Here is a 22967-nt window from a genome sequence, read left to right on the forward strand (position 1 = left end):
GAAACAGGAAAAGTGATAAATGATTATGGTAAATGCTGAAAGATTTATGAATAACAACAAGAAGACAAACAAGACTGCCAGCCAGACACACACTTAGCAAGTTATGCATAAAGAAACTCTACCTTAGATTTACATTGCGTGGTCTTTTTTTTTTTTTTTTTTTTTTTGCTTAAACTGCGTCCTTTTTTTCCCCCTGTTGCTTTCCTAACATCCAAGCGGAAACTCAGACCTTCTCAAAACAGGTTGTGAAACCTGTTTTGCTTTTTATAATAATATCTCACTCAAGATCAGAAGTTTTTTAAGTGCTCGCCATCCAAAAAATAGTATTTTTCAAAGGTTTAGAAAAGTAAAGACCTTAGGGTAGAACAGAGAGATGGGGAGACAGTGTTTCTGTTAGAAATATAGGAAGACTATCTTGGTTGTTGATGATGAGAGTAGGATCCAAAAAGTTCTTAACTGCTTCAACACAAAGGTTCACTTACAAGCAACAGGATGAACATAAAAGCAGAAACTGGCAAGCATTATGAAACGAATTCCATGTCTGCTTTCTTTAAGGTAACAAGATTTTACTAGATTGTCAGCCTCTTCCTTATCCACAGGAAACAGATGAGGATCATTCCTTTCCTGCATGTAGAAACTGATGACAAGACCATCTCACTATCGATGCCAGATGGCAGCCCTCTCACCCTGAGAAAACAACCAAACACCATTCCTGGATCACTGCCCACCGCAACAAACCAAGTTGAAAAACCTCACGATTCTGTCTCCTCATTTATACGACTCCGTAACCCAAGACGCTTCTAGCCTAAGTAAGACAAGGTTTGATAGTAGCAGGTATCCGTTATATGTAAAGTGAACACGTTAAACACGTATGCAGGTAAACTCAACTCATGAAGCAATACATATTAAAGCAATCTTAAAAACTAAAACAAGACATATGAACAAAGAAACAAAACTAACCTGATGATGATCTGGTTTTCCCTTTAAACAGACCCCTAAACCTGATATCCCTGAACTAACCCCAAATTTCTAAAGTGTCCTCTGACTGAAACAATTATTCAGTTTGCTCAGTATTCCAAGTTGAAAATCCTAATCATGGCTCACATTTATCGTTTACATCTAAATCCTGCTGTTTTATTTTAAAATATTTTCAAACACATCACCTCATTTGCACTTTAGGAGAAAACAGTAAACTAGCATTTGTTGGTGCTTTCTGGATGATAGAAAATGAGCCTGAAATTTTAACAAGTGAATTTATCATTAAATCGTAGATTATGTCCAGGCATGATGTGTTGTTATGCAATTGTGTAAAGAATTGTGAACCAATGGGCCATTATAAAAAATAAAAATATATAATCCCAGGGCTGGAGAGATGGTTCAGTGGTTAAGAGCACTGACTTCTCTTGCAGAGGACTCAGGTTCGATTCCCAGCACCCACATGGTGGCTACAAACCGTCCTTAACTCCAGTTCCAAGGAAATCCAAGGCCCTCTTCTGATCTCCGCAGCATTGCATGACATGGGTGCACTCACATATATGCAGGCAATACACTCAAACACATAAAATAAATAAATAAATAATAAAAAAATTTTTTAAAAAAGTATATAATCCCTGACACCATATTTAAATCAGGTTCCTGTCTGGGGTTCATGCCGGACTGTGCCTCTTACATAACTGTTCTCCTAAGACTGTAAATTTCATTTAACATGTCAAGTGACCTAACACTAGGATCAAGTTTTTAACTGGCATTCAAGAGTTCTGGAAACCTTTTCTTCCCTGCCTCCTGTCCTATCATTTGTCTTTTTAGAAAAGTATATAGTAATCATCTATGAAGTTCACAAAGCTTGGAGCATGAGACAGAGTGGATTTCTACTTTAAAATCAAGGTTTTATAGCTCCATTTGCCAGCACTGTGCATAGAATATTCTCCAAGAACAGAAAGGAACTTAGTAATAATTCCCAACAGGCCATGTGTTAATGGTGTCAGACCCTCTCAAAATTTGCATGCTGGATTGTGTCTGCCCTTCTCTCTGAGGTCTACCTAACTCTTCCAGAGTCACCTATCCCTGTTAATTTAAGCAACGCAAGTGATTGCTTCAATTGTCAGTAAAGATTTAAGTGAGTTCAGTTTCTTATTTTTCCATATGGAATAAACTATAGTAGAATATTTCGACTCTGGGTTCTGAATCAACTCGAACTTTTTCCCATCTGTCACTGAATGTTACTTAGGGGGACTATCTTTCTGTATTATGGCAACTGGGCTGCATTTTAATATGAGGTATTTCTTGTGTCCGTGTGAATTTCTTTTTTTCGATGCTTTTGAGACAGGGTCTCCCTGCAGCTCCAGCTGGCCTAGAACTCCATATTAGATCAGGCTGGCCTCGGTCTCACAGAGATCTGCCTGCCTCTGCCTCCCAAGTGCTGGGATTGAAGCACGCACCACCATGCCTGACCCTCCATGTGAAATTTTAATTTCTGGAATCAAGTCACTTCACACTCCTCTATACTCAGAGACCTAAGGCTCTTACAGTGGAAAAAAATGTTTGCTAGAAACCCGCTCTGTGGCCTACAAGTCTATTTAAAGATGTGAATGTGTGTGCACAGTGCAGATGTTTTTCTGCAGCACTGTACTTGCTGAGTTTCACCATTTCCATAAAGCACATTAAAACAAGTGTGTGAACACTCCGAGATGAAAGTCTCCCGCACTCCTGAGACTTTCCATGGAAAGTAGAGCCGCCTGACTTTTCTCCAAGCAGACAGGAATGCCCATGATTCAGCAGCCTGAGTAAATAAAAGAGGTCCTTATTTCCTAATTTTGCTGGCTGGCCACACTGCAGCGGCCTCTGAGCGGCTGCCAAAGGGGATGCAGAACTGGAACTACACCCAGCCGCTGAAGGCCTGTCTTTGTTAACCAGCCAGCCTTTCCCGACCATCTTCTGGCATCGAAACGGCCATATCCTGTGAGGAAGACCTCCATCTCAGGCTCGATGACTCTCCAGCCTGCCTGAAAGGACGGAGTAACAGATTTTGCCTGGTCTGCATTGGAGGAGGACAGCTGGAAACTCAGTTAGCAGTGGAGCAACACCTGTTCGGTTGTATTTATGGGCAAAAGAGCTTACCAACAGAAAAGTGAAGTCATGCAAGGAGTTATACCACAGCAAAAAGGCAGAAGAGCACAAAGCACCTTTGTGAAGCAGGCCGGCATCCCTCACAGGCCAGCCTGGGGAGCAGCAAGCAAAGATGGAGGTGACTTTGGCCCAGCTACTGTGGATGGAGCCACAGGCATGTTTGCAAGGCTGCTCAGTTATCCAAAGGAGCAAAATAGTCTGAATTCACAACTTGCCACTGTAGAAGAGAATGCAGAAGGTCCAGGTCACTCTGCTTTCCAAGTCTAATGTAAGCAGCCAGAAATAATGGGTCCAAAGAAAAAAGCGGAGATCTGTTCAGGAGAGTTAGGAGTGTGGCCCAGTTTTGTTTTGTATCATTAAGCTGGCCTTAGTGTAAGGCCCACACTTGTGAGGCCAGGAGCCAAGCCTGTCAGAGTCAACTCCAATATTATAGGCAATGTGGAATTATTAAGTGAAACTAATGTTACACAGTGCATTAAAACACTCTCAATGCTAAAGAAATTAGGAGACTGGGGAGGTAGCTTAGACCATAAGGTGCTACGGACCAAGCCTAAGGACCTGAATTCAATCCTTAGCACCTACATTAGAAAAAAAGAAAAAGATGGGTGTGGATATGCCTATAATCCATTGCTGGGGAGGCATACACAGAGGGATCCCTGGAGCTCATAGACCAACTAGTCTAGAGAAATCAGTGAGCTCGAGGTTCAGTGAAAGGTTGTTTCAAAAAATAAGGTGGTGAGGTACGGTGGCACAAGCCTTTAGTCCCAGCACTCAGGAGGCAGACAGATGACTGTGAGATTGAGGCTGGCCTGGGATGTTCTACATAGCGAGTTCCAAGCCATCTGGAGCTACATAGTGAGACCATACCTCAAAAAACCAAGATATGAATAATAAACAAATAATAAACAAACAAATAAATAAATAAATGAAGTGATTGAAGAAGACACTCAAAGTCAACCTCTGGTCTCCAATCCACTTGCATGTATACACACACACGCACACACACACACTCACACACACACACGCACACACACAATCAGCAGCATCTATGAAATTATAGCAACTTGTGAGACATCTAGTTCTTCCCAGGGTGGGAAGTTGGCTTCCTGATCTCCCTCTGCCACCTGAGTTCCTTCAGCAGAGTATTCTCTAACAGCTCATCCGGGACTAGGCATCAGGCTCGTGCAAATGCCACACAGCAAGTTTTCCTTAACAGGGACGGGATTTACATCAGCGGTTACTTTTCAAGTTTATAAAGATGCAGAAAGACTGACAGACCTGAACAGTTTATAAAGATGCAGAAAGACTGACAGACCTGAACGCTTTGTTTGCTAGGGTGCTGTGATTTAATAAGAACAGAGAGTCAGGAGTCTGGAGTTTTATTTCGAGCTTCATAACTGACTTCCAGAGTGACCTGGCCAAGTCATTTAATCTGCCCCTACCTAGGTGTTTCACCTGCAATATGAAGATAATAATTCTCACTGCTTACCCTCTGGGGTGTTACAAAGATTAGTGAATGTTTCTAGGGCACCTTATCATCACTGGAAGAAAACTGCATATGTAAACAAAGAGATTTAAAAGGGTGGCATGCATTTCCAGCTCCTGTGCAAGCTTCCATGTATTTAGTATAAATACATTTTCGTATTTTCTTTAATAGAACCCCTGGAATATGAGTTTTAAAGATTGGCCCAATGGAAATCTATAGTGCCTGAAGCATTCACAGTAGTATATACAGCCAGCAAGAAAATAAAATGGGAATAGTTGGTGATATCTAAAAATTAATGGACTGTAAATCCATGCTGACTATGTTCCAAGTATTAAATTATCATATGTAGGATGTAATCTTGGGTCTTTAAAGACAGGTAACCTTGGAACAAGCATGTTACTATGCAATTCTGAAGCTGAATATATAATTTTGAAATTACCTCCCTTCCCCTTAAAACATGAGCAATATAACCATGGCATTTTTTAACATCATAAGAAGTTAATTTAGCAGATTATTTTTGCAAGTATAGAGCAATAGGTTAAAACATAAGACCGAAACAAATTTTCAGGTTGGCCCTGCTTTCTTTATTTGATTCTTTATTTCTGCCAGTAGGCTATTTTCAGCAGTCTTGAACTTTCTTACTGAATAGGGTTCACAGTCTACTCCCCCACCCCATTCATCAGCTACTGGAACCACTTTTAACACAAGTTGAGGATCCTGAGGGAAACATACAGGTGCACACAAATGCCAATAACTTTGACATCCCTAAAAAGAACAGGATTTTGAAATGTATGTTTAATACATGCAGGTATCAAGCCTACTTGTGTTTCTTCAGTGCCATCATGGTAAGGATTTTATAACCTCTTTAAAGCTACCTAGGCAAATTATGCAGCTCATTTTTTATAGCGATGACTTAAATTCCTAAAGGCTGAGGTCATTCTAAATAAATTATTAGGCTTTCTTACACAGCCGCTTCCCTTCACTCCCAATTGGAATGTTCACAGATGTAGAGAGACTGCAGTTTTAGTGATATTTAGTATCGTGTGCGTGTGCATGTGTGTGTATGTGTGTGTGTATGTGTGTATGTGTGTGTATGTGTGTGTGTATATGTATGTATGTGTGTGTGTGTGTGTGTGTGCATGTTTTGTCTCTTCTTGTATATCAACAGCTCCACATTCAGTTCACTCCTATACCATATAACTAACTTAGCTGCTTGGAAATGAATACTCTTTACAGGGTGTTCAAAAGAGAAATGTGAACTTTAAAATTATTTATTATTCACAGATACTTTAAAATTCTGTCATATTCCAAATGGTTCCGGAAGGACCAATTAAATGCATTAACAGTTAGGTTATGGGGAAAAAGGGTGGTCACCCACTAATGATAGCAGCTGTGGGGAGTGGGATTTGTAGTGCACATTTTTTTAACACAGTCTTAAGATGGATTCCAGATATGAGAACTTAGGGTTATTTTGTTTTTAGTTTTAATAGCCTCTAATAAAAGAAGTGGCTCATTTTCCCCCTAAAAGCCCCTTAATACTTCAGATGTCCCAGGAAACGTGATAAGAAGTTATCTCCTTTGCTCTCCTTGGACAGTCCTCCTGTCTTTGGAAGATACACTTGTACTGCCTCTGCAGAAAGGATGACAAATGTTTTGCTTGCTGTTGCTTAAAGTTCATCCGAACAGACGGTGCTCAATGAATTCCATCTTCCGCAGCCAAATTAAACAGAAAACAGTGCATTCTTAAGCAGTTCGCACTTAAACTCCACCTCTCAAATCAGAGGAAAAAAAGCTGACACCAAACCAGTTCAAGAACAGTCATCGTCTCTCTCACGGAAATTGAGACGGTGTGCCTCTGAAGCCAGACAGAAGGAAAAGTAGTTTCTAATTATGTGTGTTTGGGGACGGGGAGGGGAGTGAGAACTATTTTACTTTTCCTATCTTTTGGCTCACTTAAAACTGTATGTCACTAATAATAAGCTCTAAGTTCGTGGAGTTCAGTAATCTGTGACAGTGTGGAGGCACATCTGTTTACAGGGCTGAGAGTGGGAGCATTCCATCAGCTGTTTAACATGTCTATCTTCCCTTTGATAATGACACGCAACACAGAGTAGTCCTCCCCAGCCTCTATTCCCTTTCCTCTTCTCCTGTGTGTGTGTGTGTGTGTGTGTGTTCTCTATGTGTATGCAGGTGAACTTGTGTGATGTGTGTGCTCCCGCATGTGCAGGCCAGAGGCTAAACTTGTGTGGCCTTCCTCAGGATGCCATCTACCTTGTTCTTTTTAATTTTTTTATATTTATTTTATTTTATGTGCATGAGTGTTTTGCCTGCATGCATGTAAGTGCACCCATGTCCTTCAATGCCCATGGAGGTCAGGAAAAGGTTTTGGATCCCTTGGAACTAGAATTATGGATGGCCGTTAGTGCCATGTGGATGCTGTGAACCAAACCCAGGTCCTCTGCAAGAGCAGCCAGTGCTCTTAATAGCTGAGCCGTCTTTCCGGCCCCTAGCCCTATTGTTCTTTATTTGCTTGTTTGTTTTTTGGAGACAGGGCACTTAGGTTGACTGGACAGTGAACCCCAGGGATCTACCCACTTCTGCCTCCCTGGTGCTGGGATTACAAGTGCATGACACCACATTCACCTTTTTAGATGGGTTCTGAGGCTCAGACTCAGGTCCTGTTATTGCTATACACTTCGCCGACTGAGCTGTGTCCCCAGCCTCTCCTCTGATTGTGAGCTACAAGGCATTTAGTAGTTACTATAAAAACCTCGTGTTTGCATATTATCTTTACCACAAGGAATTCCGGAAGCAGCTACCTGCTGCTTATTTAGTTCATTCATTTATTTAACACTTATTAAACACCTTTAATGTGTATGTTCAGGTTTGACACTGAGCCTCGAAATTGTTTTTAAATTAAAAAAAAAAGATTTCCTTGTGTACAATATCAGAAAAAATTCAGCCTGCCTCAGGTAGTCTTATAAGTAAATGAAATATGACAATATTTCATGAAAGAGCTTTCTGAGATGCTATGATATAAAAATGTACTAAATTAATACTGTCACTAGGAAAGTCAATGTTACCTCTACATTATAAGTGATAATGTGACAGGAGCAGAAAGGAATCTAAATAAACTATACTTGGCTTGTTCCTTTTTCCATGTTAAGAGTGTCATCATTGTAAGTGGCTTAAATGTGTCTAAGTGACACAAAAATAAAAAATGAATAAAATTCCAAAAACAAAATTCTGAATGTGACTTACAGATTTCTTAAAAACCAAAGTGCAGTAGTTCATTTCTTAGCAGCTACACACACCAGTAAGCCGTGATTCATTCATTACCAGGGTAAAAGTCTCCACCCGAAACAGCCGCATCCACTGGGAACCACATGCCAAGTACCAGCACCACCCTATAACTCACTATTTTGCTTATTTAGAAACTCCTCGAGGCAAATTTGGTTTTGCTTCAAAAATCCCTTGCAGTAGTGTGAAAGATAGTCTGCTGAGCTTTAAAGCAACAGCTATATCAAAGAGTACTCAGTAAGCTTCACAGGGTCACCATGTATATCAGTAGTGAGCAGTGAGTGAGTGAGTGAGTGAGTGAGTGAGTGAGTGGGTGTGTGGTATGCACATGCACAAGCATGGGTGGTACACATAGAGGCTGGAAGTTAACCCTGGGTGGTATTCTTCTCCAGCATGATTTTTCAGACAGTATCTCTCACTGGGACGTGAAACTTGCCAGTAGAGTAGGTTTCCAGGCTAGCAGCTCCTAAACCCACCTGTCTACGACTCCCCAACACTAGGATTCTAAGCATATGCTATTGTATTCATTTGTTTATGTGGATTCTGGGGGTCAAACTCAGGTCCTCACGCTTCTGTGGCTGTGTGTGTGTGTGTGTGTGTGTGTCCACGCACGTGCTGGGGATCAAACTCGGGTCTTTATGCTTACACAGCAAGCACTTACTGACTGGGCCATCTCCTGAGCCCAACGTCGGTAATTTTTAACCTAACCTCTTCACTGAAACTGGAGATAAAGAGGATTCTTTCACAGAAAACCAAGTTTGAAATGACTTCCTGAGGGAACGATGGATCTTAGAGTTCACTACAGCAACGCAACAGTTTCTTGAGGACCTGTCATAAATCAACAGGATTTTCTAACAAGAAATCAAATTTTATTTCAAAGTGGCCAGGATAACAGAATGTTTTGTCATTTCCAACTACACTTAGCTGAGTTTTGTTCCAGATGTAGGCTTTGATCCAAGGGTGGAAAACTCTGGGTCCCAAGGACTTAGGAGAGTCCTGCAGTATGTCTATGGGACCTGAAACTTACCTGTATAGTATCCATGGCAGCAGGAATGCCAACTTGAATTTTTGGCTGTTTAAAAGGCCACTCTGTATACTTCACTGCAGACAAGGCCACTGGAGAATACAAAAGTGTTGAAAGGCTAAAATTTAATTAATGAACAATTAGCACCCCCTGTGGGTTCACTGTGCAGCAAAGTGATAAATAGGGTTTGTTAATGTAGAAAAAGCTGCTACGAAGATGGGGGGCATATTGCTACAATGATCCATTTACTATTGCAAACCAATTGAGTGTTCTTGATTTTGACATTCCTGTGTCTATGTGTCTAATATGTGATAAGAATACATAGGCTCTGTGGTAAACAACCAGTTTTAATTTTGTGACGGCATAGACTGATTCACACAGGTTGTCAGGCTGGGGCGGGTATGCCAGGCTGACAGCTAGTGAAGTCCCCTGGTCGACCACCCTGTAGCTGCAGCTCCAAATACTTTGTGCTGGCCAGCTGGGGCTACAGGGAGAACCTGTCTCAAAACCAACCAACCAACCAACCAACCAACCAACCAACCAACCCACCAAGTTTCTTCATTCCAAATGAGAAAAAGGGCGGCACAATTTGCAAAGGACAAAATTGTTTCCAAAATTTACTTCATTCAAGATATGACAAAATAGCTCTGCCCTGATCATAGAATATCAAGTGATGATATGTATAAAGATCAATATTTTTCATGATCTAATTAAACAAAATTGGAAAGAAGCCATTCTGGAAATAAATTAGTCAGATTATCAATGTCATGGCATTTTTACACATTTTTGGTTGGTTCAGTTTTCTCTTCCCTAGAACCTCTACCTTAGAACGAGAGGAAAATAAAGCATGTCCATCCAATTAAAATCACATGTCCTGTGTGTACATACAAGAGTGTATTCATCCAGATTTCACCAAATGTTCGAAACAGACTAGGTGATTTATGCCAAAGCAATTTTTCAAATATTTTAGATACTTCTCATTACAAAAGTGTTAATTACAGTAATCTGCCACTTAATAAAAGCAATTGTCTGTGTAATCATGTTTTAATGAAACATTTCTTTAGGCAAAGATGCTGTGATGCGATTTTTAGTGATATATGTGCATGTACAACCATTTGCATATGTGCATCATTTACATAATCATTCGTATGTACATCATTTCTATACACACAAATATATTTTCATTTTTTAAATTTTATGTGTATATAAATGTATACATAAACATATTTCTACATACATATGACATTAACTGTCTTGCTAAATATTCCAATACCAGCTACAATCAGGCCTCTGAAGCCTCATGATTGGTCCATATAATAGCACTGAATTTTGCCTATATTTAAAATGAATGTAAATGAAAAGAACCCACACCATTGAGGCCACAACAACAAAACAGGTACCAAAGCTGGCTGCAGTCAAGGCTAGAGACCCCATCTGTGATTGCCCCTAGATTCCCTCCGATACTCAACACATGACAACAGCAACATGTACTAAGTTCCACTGAAATATGAAGGTGTTGAAAATGGTTTAAAGAAGAGAAAATTGGGAAGTTCTACCAGGTGAGGAGGAATGTGATAAGCACCAATTCTGAATGTTCATTTCCACAGAGGATTTGATGGAAATGTTCTTTGACTTGTAAAAGGAGACACAGACAACCACACAGCGCATGCTTCTAACACTCAAGAGCTTCAGTCTGGAAACCCAGCAGCCTCCAGGCTGCCTGAACCAAAGGGCTGTTTTCTGAATCTCAACAAAACTTCCTTGAATGTAAGCTTCACTCTTTCCTCTTAACCTGAACTGATGTTTGCATACGCTGTGCCTATCTCTCAGTCTCACTTGACGGATCAAAGGAAAGAAATGAGGGAATCTCACAGCAGCCTGATCCAGGCAAAGTTAAGGTAAAGCTGTCATCCTGAACTCCCCATCTACAGGAACCAGAGAGGTTAAGATCTGTGAGAAATCTTGGCTGTAAGAAAGGGAAAGTGCTTATTTTACATATGAACAGACAGGTCAACAAGGATGGGTACTGTGGTATAAACTTGCACTAACAAAAAGAGTTGAATGGTATCATCAAAACCAAACCCTAAATCCTCAGTGCCCACATGCGCCTCGTCTCTCTACCCAAACAACCCCAAACTCCAATGCTGAATCATCAGTTTCTTCTGAGCAAACAAATAAAACTCGAAGTGATATTAAACACTGTTCACTTAAAAAACCATGTTCTTACATTACAAAACTAATTCATGCTAATCGACATGTGCTGATATCCACACATATATTTAAGAAAACAATAATCAACGAACAATTCTCTAAACTTAAAACTCACTGTGAATAGCCTATTTGTGTGTGTGTGTGTGTGTGTGTGTGTGTGTGTGTGTTGTGTATGCATGTGTACGTGACGTGCTCATGTTTATAGGCATGTGTGTATGAGTACATGTGCATGTGTGCATACAGGGGACAGAGGTCACTTTCAGAGGTCTTCCTCTATGCCCTCCTTCTTACTTTTTAAAAATATTTTTATTGAGCTTTTGTACATTTCATACAACAGTTCTTAATCAAATTTATACCCCTTCCCCATCCATGCCCCTGAGGCAAGATTCAGCAATGCCAGCTGGCCAGCCAGCTCTTGGGGTCCTAGGATGACAGGAACACATCACCATGGGTGTTTTTTGACTAGTGTGCTGGAGATCTGAACTCAAATCCTTGTACCATCTGCTCCTGGCAGCCTAATTCTTAGTTTAACTTCACCTCTGGAGACTTGATAGGAAAACACACACACACACACACCTCCAGTTCTCCTTAACAGTATTTGTCCTCCCTCCCTGACTCCTATTCTCTCCTCTGAAAGGTGTATGACCAGATACTAACAAATAGAAGTAGAAGAGAAGCTTGAGTAAAACTATGAATGGTTGCCTCACCTTCTCCACGGGCTCATCTCGAAGGACACATTCCCTCTTGTTCATCCCAATGAGAGAGAGGAAAGAGTCTTCTACCTAGTCATTGAGTTAGTCTTCCTAAACTATTGCCGCAGTTACTATGACTCAACATAGTAAAACCAGAGGCTGAAGCCCTGCCCCAACCAGGTGACCCAGGGCAGCATCTCCTAGTGAATGATCTAACCACAGCAGATGAGCCTCAAGTGCCTGCTGGAAATGCAGACACCAGACACCATTCTCAGTTCCATTGTGCCCTTTGAAAGCTTGCTGCTCTGCACTAGAAAAGATTCGTGGAAGGCCTTCTCTTCCATATTCACATACCAAATTGAATCCCAGCTCTTCAGAGACAGTATTTATGGTAAGACATTGACATTATTATCCCCGCCCCCATTATGTCACAGCTGCCCCCACTTTTGGGTAGGACTCTGTACCTAAATCTTTTCCTCATTCTGTTCAGTTAGCTCCACTAAGTCACTTCCCTACAAAAACATTATCAGAAGCAGTTTATAAATACTACAAGAAGACAAAAGCCATTCTGAAGACAGAATGTTCCATAACATAAAGGCTGGATGTTACAACCTGAGGAGGATTCACAATTCTGGGTAAACAGTCACATTTCCAGGCACAAGCCTTCCTTAAAGACAGAAATACAGCACAAGAATTGCATCCTTAGGCAATTTCATGCTGTTTTGGGAACATCAGATTATAATTACACAGCCCTAGATAGCACAGCTGACTATACACCTGGGCTATCAGTACAGCCACTGTCCTAACTGCTGTCTCCTCCAGCAAAACATCCTTATGGGACACACAATCACACGTGAAGTCTCTCATAAGCTTTTTGTTGTTGTTGTTGATGATGGCTTCAAGTCGCATCAGCTTGATGAGAAGTATCAATGCACTGTCAAAGGTAATTCACTCTTGTTAACCACTTGGACACAGAAAGTTGTCACAAAACTAAATACAAAACAAATGATTATCTGGATTAGGGAGGGAGGAAGGGGGAAGGGAGCATTCTATAATCAGTAATACTTTCTTGTTCCAGACAGGAAGAACTGCTAGAATTGCTGATTAAATGCCCCCAATTTGGACATCTCTAGAAATTAGAGAGTTATCTTGCCCTTTGAGCAGGCTTCTGTCAATCTCTAGCCACTTCCTGGTTTGGCGCTAAGTGTGGTAAGTCCTGCAGTAAATTAAGCTCTCTGCTGTCAGGATGGAGACGGAGAGAAGAGCAGGACTTGATCTCAAAAGATTTTTTTTTTTATTGGTTTCATTTACATCCTGCTTAAGGTTTTCTGCACAGCTCAAGGTGTCTTATCTCTGGTTACCAGGGAGTATTTAGCAGTCAAAGCAGCTAAGGCACTTTCCCTCTCCTCCTGTACCACTCCCTCAAGCTGGCTAGCTTTTTTTTCAAGTATCTTATCTTATCACAGGCATCTCTTCAGGCTGAGGAGAACCCATACTTATCAGAAGCACTGCACTCTTACTGTAGTGTAGGCAGTCAGAGACAAATGATAGTTTAAGTCAAAAGAGGATCAGTTAACCTCTTCAGCACTGAGTTTGGAAACACTCAGAAATGTCTCACCTTGTTCAGGGCTAAATGCTGTGAGAAGTCCCCTCAGAAGCATATGCACACAGAACACCTACTACGTCAGAGAGGGATGTCCTGGTACCAAGTGGTTGACTGGTCACGGGTGCATATTAGCTACAAATACTGCAACTGCATGTTTGCTTCTCCCTCTGCTGTCACATCACACCCTGGAACCTCCTGGTCATTTGCCAATGATGTTACAAGGGGACACAGCTCTAATAGCTGACTAGGAAAAGAGACACCAAAGGAGAGTGGAAAAAAATGGAAATGAGCAATCTAGAGAAAAAGGGCTTTCCTCAGGTGTGCCTCAGTGTTAGAGCTTGAGATAAACACAGGCCAGAGATGGCTGTCACATACGACAGACATTGTCTCTAACAGTGACACAGACATAATGATTTCAATTTGTTAAATAATTTTTGAGCCAGGGTGCCCAAGAATCCAGGAGCTTCATCTTCAGTTATAAACTCCTTAACAATGGCACTCAACCCTCATCTCACACTGGATCCCAGGTGCTTTGATAAACCCTTCTCAGACCAATTAAAGCATCCTCTAGGGGCTGGGGAGCCCATGGCGGATACAGGTAGGATTGACGATCACTGCCCTAGACTGCCAGGAATGAATCTAGGAATGACCATGGAAAAAGTTTCTTCATCTAGGCCACACAAAAGCAAAGCCCTCAGTAGTTAGACTTCCCTATCTTGTGTCAGGCAGGCCAGCGGAGGAATAGATTTTCTACAGTACCCCATGTCAAATGCAGTGAACAGATACTTTAAAAACATACAGTGAGCAATGTGAGCACTTCCAATGATTTACCATTATCACATGTAAAAGAACAATATGTGAACAGTAATTAGGTGTCTCATCTGTGTGTTTTATACTCCTTTAAAAACTCTCCATCCCTCTTCTCCTTCATACCCCAGCACCCCACGGGCTCCTTTACATTAGTGATAACCCCACACTTTCACCTGCAGTGAGGGCTCTCTTAATTGTCCATTATCTTAGTGTGTCAGCACAAAGGAACAGGGACAGCATCCTCATCCAAATGGTTTCACCTCCCTCTCCTGAGAGTAATGCCCTTGTCAAGGCATTAAAGACATGAAAACCTGCCACTTATCAGAATTGTATTTGAATCGAACCACTGTCCTTGAAAACTGTAGGCAGGAGATAATATCAAACTGCACCGCATTCCCAGCTCCAGTTCCATGGTGGCTGGAACAATCTAAAAAGATGCTATCCAAAGTTTACCATGCATTGCTCATAATAGAATTACAGCTAACAATGAAAACATGTCCAGTGGTTTGTTGTTGTGTTTTTTTTTTAATGGTTAAGTTCAAAGAAATCCATGGGTAAGTGAATATAAAGTGTCCGTGCATATAAAGTGAAGAGTTCTAAGTCACAAGACTCCTTTGAGTGCAAATCTATAAATCCACCCTGGAACCAAACCCTAAAACCCTTCCAATTACTTAGCACCTCAATTTTCAGCAAATATAAGTCCATGTTATTAAAGCATCACATGTATCATGGTATAATGGTGAGAGGAAATGAATGCATCTTTAGTGGCCCTATGGACAGATTCTAAATCAAACGACATTCTAAACAGCGTTTGAAAACAAACCAAAAAAAGCGACAGACAGTATCTGCTATCCTAGTGAGTGTGTATATCTGCATTTCCTTGCCGCTTCTTAGATTTCTTACTCATTTTAAGCCACACTGCCTTGGAAGAAAGAATTTATGCATGCTTTTAACAAGTAAACAAGTGTACAAATTAATTCAGAGAGCAGTAATTTTGAAAATTTTCTATGTTTAATGTGCACTGCAGTTAAACTACTTTTTCTGTACAAATTAATTTACTGCACCAGTGATCGATGCTTATGTTTAGGCAATTTTATTTCTCAGTATGGTAAAATTAGACCTAATAGTTGCAACCTGTTATGTCCAATCTGTCACTGAAATTCAAATTGCCTTTTTCCTATTATTCAAGGAGCAATTTGGAGGAATTAAAGCCATCTAAAAATGGAAGACAAACAATTCTCTGTGAGGACTCAATGGCCTGTGTCATCAACCAAATCCATGTCCCATGATCTCTTCTGAGAAAGGTTTTTCAACATGATTTTTCTGAGGTTCTCAAACTTTCACACTTGCCAAGCCACATAAGATAAAACTGTAGGATACACCAGAAATTTTATCCTCAAAAAAAAAAAAAACAAAAACCTTCAAGAGAGGCAACCAAAGATTCAAAGTTTGGTGTTGACCCAATACCAGTAACCCTACAACATCCTAACTTTCACTTATTTTATTTTACCTCTAAATATATTATTTCTTTTTTTTCCTTGCAAAATAACTCCAATTTTCTCTTTTACTGGTAAGAATTCAATAATTTAGCTACCTGATTTTGAAACTTTGCAGTGAAAGACGATTCAACTAACAGAGTGAAACGCCACTGAATTTGTTTGTTGCTCCATGGAGTGATGGTCAATGCTCGAGCTATACCGTGTCTACAAATAACATGTCTAAATGGAAAACATGGATGGGAAGATGCAACTGAGAAACTGGTGTACCGTCGCCTCAGCGCTGTGAGGTGGCAGAGTTCAGAGTGAGCTAGGTATAAAGGGGGACATTAAACAATGAGACTCAACTTCAGATATTACACAGCATCACTTTATAAGTAGCTTTAAATAGATTTGCATTTTCTTCACTAAAATGACACTGAATTGTTAGTATAATTATCATTCTAAATCTGAAAACTTATTTTTTTGTACTATTCCTTACTGCCAACTTTTGCTCCCAAATCTGCCTTCTCCAAGGGAATTCTCACTGATTCTTAGGAGACTGTACACAGATTGAGGAATGCTGCATCCTAATTGGACAAACTCACTTTTCTCTTCTGGTTGTTTCCATAGAATTAGTAGAAACTTGACCATTTCTGACAAACCAACAATTTTCACAATGGCTGATTTTGGGGTTTATTTTTATTTTATTATTTTTCTTGTCCTACTGTTTGACTGAAATAGCCAAGCAGGTACATTTGATGATAATCTTGCTTCAGTTTAAGCCTATTTTAAGCCACAAATGGCCTCATCAAGTACAGGACACATTGGTTTCTAAAGGAAACCAACTTTATTCTTTCAGAGAAAGAAAAAGGGAACAGCTCAAAAAGTGGCTCTTTCTAGTCGACACTTTAAGAACAATGCCTCTCCTCCCCTTCTCTTATCCTCTCTCTCTCTCTCTCTCTCTCTCTCTCTCTGTCTCCCCCCCACCAACTGAGCTAAACATCAAAGCTAAACATCGGAACCCAGAGTCATTCTCTAACAGCAGATCTGGTGTTAAAATAACTGAAGTAAGACAGAAATGATTATTTCTTTGCTCCTCTCTACCTCCCTCCCTCCCTCCCTCTCTTCTTTCCTACTTCCCACCCTCTCTTTTCTTCTCTCCTCCTAAATTCCAAGGCAAACTCATTTCCTCAGAAGATTGCTTAGATCATCAAGCTGATTAATAATTTCACTTTCAGGCAGGTTGATTAATGTGGATTATCCATCTGACTAATGCTGTTACCACATTACATATCCAAATGAGCTCCAAGAGTCTTGTTTTCCAAAAAGAATTTTGTGAATTACTGAAATGGCTTCTAATTAATAAGACCTGACCTTCCTCTGTTTGGAGGATTTAGCTGTAATGTGAGACTATGGGCTTAATTGCTCTTTGGTTTTCTTTACACCAAAGAACCACAAAAGCTGGGCATATGGATTCCCATTTTAAAACTCGGAATTAGGGTAAGGACCAACTGCTCCTCTATAGAAATGTGTTGGCTCCAAAATGCCAAACTGAGCAACAATATAGATGGATGAATAGCCAGCATCTCTCCTCCCTGTACATGGGCATGAGTCCTATCATGGCCCACCAAGAAACTGCAGATTCCCTTCCTCTGCACAGCATGCAGAGGGACAATCCCATCCATCCTGTGCCTCCACTAGACACTGTCACCACCATGGTCTTGACCCAGCCAGTGTAGAAATCCTGCTTCCCCAGAGAGATTCTAACACACAGCAATGAACACGCATGTGTACACACACACACACACACACACACACACACTCTCTCTCTCTCTCTCTCTCTCTCACACTCACTCATAAGTGCATCCACAATTTCTCCTATATTACCCCACTCTACTTTGGGATCCTATGTTCTGACAGCTCCTCCCTGACACGAAGCTGGCACTGTGGGAAGCCCATGGGCTTAGCTTCCTCTCCTTGGCTACCTAAGGGGCAGAAGCTGTGGTGCACATACCTGGCCCTCAGTACAGTCTGTAGCTGCAGATATATGCCAGAGCAAGAGGGAACTTCGATCCTCAGTGTCCATGAAAGGCAGGAGAGGGGCCAGAGGTTCCCACTCCTGTGGTGGGGTTGACAGCAATGCACACCTGGCTTTCTTTTTTTATTATTTTATCTATTTTTTTTATTTTGTGTGTATGAGTGTATGCTTGCATATATGTAAGTGCACCGTGTTGTGCAATGCCCACAGAGGTTGGAAGACAGTGTCGGATCCTCTGAAACTGGAGGTACTGACAGTTGTTAGCTGCCATGTGGGTGCTGGGAATTGAACCTGGGTCCTCTGCAAGAGCAGCCAGTGCTCTAACCACTGAGTCATCTCTCCAGGCCCACACCTGGCTTTCTTAAGGAAAACTCTGGACCCCATGCATCTTTAGCAGGGTTAGCCATTTCCTGCTGACCCAGCAGTCCAAAGAAAGCAGAGACACCTAATGTGCATAGTAAAAGGCATTTCTCCCCAGAAGAAGAAACTGCAAAAGGCACCCTCCTTACAGAACTGGGCTACCTGCACCTTCCGCTGCATGCCCACAGTACTGCTGACTGTCTGCCCCTCATCCCACTGCCCTGAACCCCTGTGAAGTTTACAATCTGTATATCTGTATTCTCTAGTCATTTCCTCTAATCCTTCATACAAGAAGGGAGGAAGGGGAGAGGGAAGATGAGGGAGAAGGGAAAGGAGGGAGGGCTATGCCCAGAACCTAACCTAATGCCCACTTTGGAAAATCTGAATTTTCCAAAATTCAGATTACAAGTGAATTACAAATGATCAATTTACAATTAGACTTTTTTATTTATTCATTCATTTCTTTATTCATTTGCTTACTCATTCTTGCTATGCTGGGATCTGAAAACTAGGGTCTCATGGATGCTAGACAAACAGTACCACTGAGCTCCAGCTTAACTATACCTTAACTAAACTTTGAAAGAGAACTTATTTATAAGCTGACAATTGGCCATATTTTAACTTAAGTCAGGGCTGGAGAGATGGCTCAGCAGTTAAGAACACTGACTGTTCTTGCAGAAGATCAGAGTTCAAATCCCAGCACCCTCACAGCAGCTAACTCCAGTCTGTAACTCCAGTTCCAGGGGATCTGACAGCCTCTTCTGTCCTCCGAGGGCACTGCACAACACGGGTGCACTTACGTACATGCAGGCATAACACTCATACACATAAGACAAAAATAATAAATAAAATATTCAAACAAAAATAAAATAAAAACTGAAGTCAACAAACAGATGCACTTTGTTCCAGCCCACTTTTATAACTAGAGCAAGGTTTTTTACTATCCATATGTTCTAGATAAAGAATTCTGTAAATTTCATTCATTTTATAGCTCATTAAGGATTACTTTTTAAAAATGAAGTCCTTGACTGTGTATCATTGAATTCATTTTTTAATTTATTTTTTATTTTTAATTAGTGTGTGTGTGTGTTTGTGTGTGCGTGTGCGCGCACACACATGTACATGTGTTAGTGTATGTACCCGAGAAGTCCAGAAGAGGGTGTCAGATTTCCTGGAGCTGGAGTTACAGGTGCTGGGAGCCCAACTCTGATCCTCTATAAGAGCAGCATGCATTCTTAACTACTGAGCCTTTCTCCAGCCAGTGAACTCACCCTTTAATGCACTATTTTAGACCCGTTGAAGGTTCACAGCTAAGCTGAGCAGAAAGCACAGAGCTTTCAACTGGCTCCTGACCCTGACACAGAAAGCCTCCTCCATTATGACACTCCCCACCAGCTTGGTAAGTTTGTTCGAACTCATAAGCCTGTGTGTTAACACACCATTCTAAGATTCATGCTTTTGAGTCAAAGCTTCCTACATTCTGTTTGTGGAAAGACAGAGGAGAGAAGACAGGCTAAAGATGGCCAAATGAGGTTTTCCAAACCCTACCCAAGCAGGAGCTGTGAAGGAGCCGGCCTCTGCACACAGAGAGTCCCAGTCTAGTTACTCATCCATACTTTGTTCAGACCTTGCCATTGATCTATTATCCATTCAGTCATCAAATGGGTATTTTCTAGGCATGAAGATACAATGACATACAAAATGTGGTAGTCCCCTAGTCCTAGATTTATATAAATGTGTATAAGGCTCCTAAAAGTGTAGACATTAGGACTGAGGGTACAGCTCAGTGGCAGAGCACCCGTTTAGCATGTACAAAGCCCTGGATTCCATACCCAGCACCACACATATACAAATATTATATCTTTAAAGACCTCTCTGTGTCCTCCAGAGTGCAACTGGTGCAGCTTCCAGCACTTAGTAAGGAAGATGCTGATTTCACTCTGTTTTAATTTGTCTTCTTGTGTTAGCGAGCTACTCAGCACAGCTGCCGCATTGCTATTTAAAGACCTGTGTTTTCAGAGTTGGCTCAGCAGTTAAGAGCACTGCCTGCTCTTGCAGAGGACCTGGGTTTGATTCCCAGCACCCACATGGCGGCTACAAACCGTCCTTAACCCTAGTTCCAGGGGAATTAGAAGCCCTCTCTTCTGTGGCATTGTACAACACGGGTGTACTCACATACATGCAGGCAACACACTTGTACACATAAAAATAACAAATATTTTTTAAAATATATTTAAAAAAGACCCATGTGTTTCAGTATTTCATTCATATTACACCAGACTACATGATTAATTATATTGTTTAAATAGAGTTCTGTCAGTGGAGCACACTGATACAGGCAGATGACCCCAGCTCTCTGGAGGCCAAGAGGATTGCAGCTAGCTCATATCCAGCCTGGTCTACACAGCAAGTTCAAGGACAACCAAGGCTACACAGCAAGGCTCTGTCTCACTTAAAATTAAAATATTTTATAATTTCTTTTCTATAATGTATTAATATTTTCAGTACTGGGGACTGAACCCAAGGCTTTATATATGCTAGGCAAGTATTTTTTCTACTGAGCTATGTCCCCAGCCCTTTACGGATTTCTTTTCCATTTTATTCTATGACTTTTCCTGTTTCCAACTAATCTGCTTGCTATTTTTTCATACTGTTTCCATAAGCAAAGATTTATCAATACCCCCCACATAACCTCTATTGTTAAGGCTGTAATTAATGACAGGTGTTTCTGTCTCATCTCCCGAAGCCTCACTGACTGCTTTGGGCATGTGCCACTGACAACCTTCTTCCCACTGGCCTCTTCCATTCTTTCAAAGGAAAATTCTGCTTTCTGGTGAACATCTCATTCTTGACGCCATTAGTAGCGTTTTACTTCAGCGCAAATTCTACATGCATCACATGCACACGGATTTCAAGAGCTGATTCAGTTCGGTCATTATTGACATTTTCTCCCCTCTCCTTTGCACTGCTCTCTCCCGGTTTTGATCCTTGTCTTTTACTTTGGCTCTGGTCACATGACCTTATTCTGCTGGTCATCCCTTAGCAGGGTTTCCAGGATACTCACTGTCCTAATTCTCCTGCTCGGCAGTGTTTTCACCTGACATTCCATGGGAACAAAGATCATTTTAAGGTTTACCACATGAAGTCACAGGGAAGTTTCCAGGTATGCCCTAGCTATCACCAAAGTCAGGCTCTCTGATCTTCTCACAAGCTCCGCAGTGATACCCTGCCTATCAGACAGAGCAGATACAAAGCTAACAGCGATACAGTAGCTGTGCTGAGTAGCTCACTAACACTAGAAGACAAATTAAAACAGAATGAAGTCAGCGTCTTCTCTACTAAGTGATGGAAGTTGCACCAACTCCATCTTGTACAGAAAGGCTACCTCAGGATATATTCTTTGAGTTTCAATCTCAAAGAATTAGCAGGAATTTTCCAGATACAGTAAAAGATTAGCCCTTTCCAGCAGAAACAGTACATGTAACAGGAAAACTCTGGGTTCAGAAAATCAACTGTACTATAAGTGACTAATTGCCTACGAGAACTCAGGGTTAGCTGGGCATTACAATCCCCTGGGAGTTATTTAAAAAGTACTGATGCTCTCTCTCACTGCTAGAGATTTGTATTACATCAGGCTGAGGTTGAGGCTTAGGTAAGTATTTTCTTGAGTTCTCTAAAGGATGCTCATAGGTTGTCAGGATCAAGCACCAATGGATTCGAGGACAGAACTTAGGAAGAAAAGCCAGATCTGGGTAAACACCCCTACCTGATAAGGCCTCTGAACCAATCTGCAGTCCAGACTCCCTTAAACCAAGAAATGGTAGATGAAGGCTAAGCACAAAGGGTGCAGCTATGAGACCATGGCCCTGGTCATAAAGAAGGAAAGGGGCAGCAATAGTAGCATTGTGGGGTTGCTTTCATTCTCCAAGAAATCAGAGCCAAAACACCCAGGGACTAATTATACCAGACAAGGGATGGAAAGGACCCTATAGGTTTAATCTTTCCAACCTCCCTCCCACAAATCCCACCACTGCCAATACACAGCTAGTAATGCAAATGCTTGTGGGGGGGGAACCATAATACTGAATCCTATGTCTAAGAAACAACTGGAACCAATTCCAATGATACAGGTTGTCTTTGCAATTGAAGCCCACTCTCTTGACAGATATACACAGACATGCATTATTCTAAACAGAAGTCAAAACAAGAAACCAGTTTGGTTAGATCAGAACAAACTAGGTATTTGTGCTAAAAAAAGTTTAGAGGGTAATATGTCCCTCGGGGACAACAGTAATACATTTGAACCTAAACTATTATGGTATGTAGCAATGAGATCTGACCTAGGGAGAGCACAGGCAGAGAGGACCAGAACAGAATGCATTATTATAAAATTGTGACTATGAAACTGACAACAGCTTAATAAACACCCAGCACTAACAGCTACTGCAACAGAGTCCAGACAATGTCTGAGCAGTGCTGTAAGTACACAGTGCTTTTATCAACCATGTGATGGCCATTTGACAATGTTCATTTCTTTATCTGGATTTTTAGAAAAATATAACCCTATGATTTAAAAAAATTCAAGGATTTTACATAAAAACCTTTACGTATTTCTTCCACTTATTCATCTCAATAATTCACTGTTAACTAACAAAGTAGAAATATGTAAGACTCTGCAGGCACACATATACAAATTTCCTTCTGTCACATATGAGTAAAGCTGTGCATGCACTTCTTTAAAATTCAACCATACAGTGTTTCTTTTTTCAATCATCAAATACAGGGAATCCACTAAATGTTTACTTAATCTATTTTAAGGTGGTCTGGCAAGTTATA

General features: G+C 41.0%; 1 protein-coding gene across 6 annotated transcripts in view; it reads right to left on the reverse strand.

Annotated features, from left to right (window-relative positions):
- Znf521 (zinc finger protein 521) overlaps positions 1-22967 on the reverse strand; it is a 299735-nt gene that overhangs the window by 173752 nt on the left and 103016 nt on the right. The window lies entirely within an intron of this gene.

Source organism: Nannospalax galili, unplaced genomic scaffold (assembly GCF_000622305.1).
Source record: "Nannospalax galili isolate Female #2095 unplaced genomic scaffold, S.galili_v1.0 scaffold162, whole genome shotgun sequence".
NCBI classification, from domain to species: Eukaryota; Metazoa; Chordata; class Mammalia; order Rodentia; family Spalacidae; genus Nannospalax; species Nannospalax galili.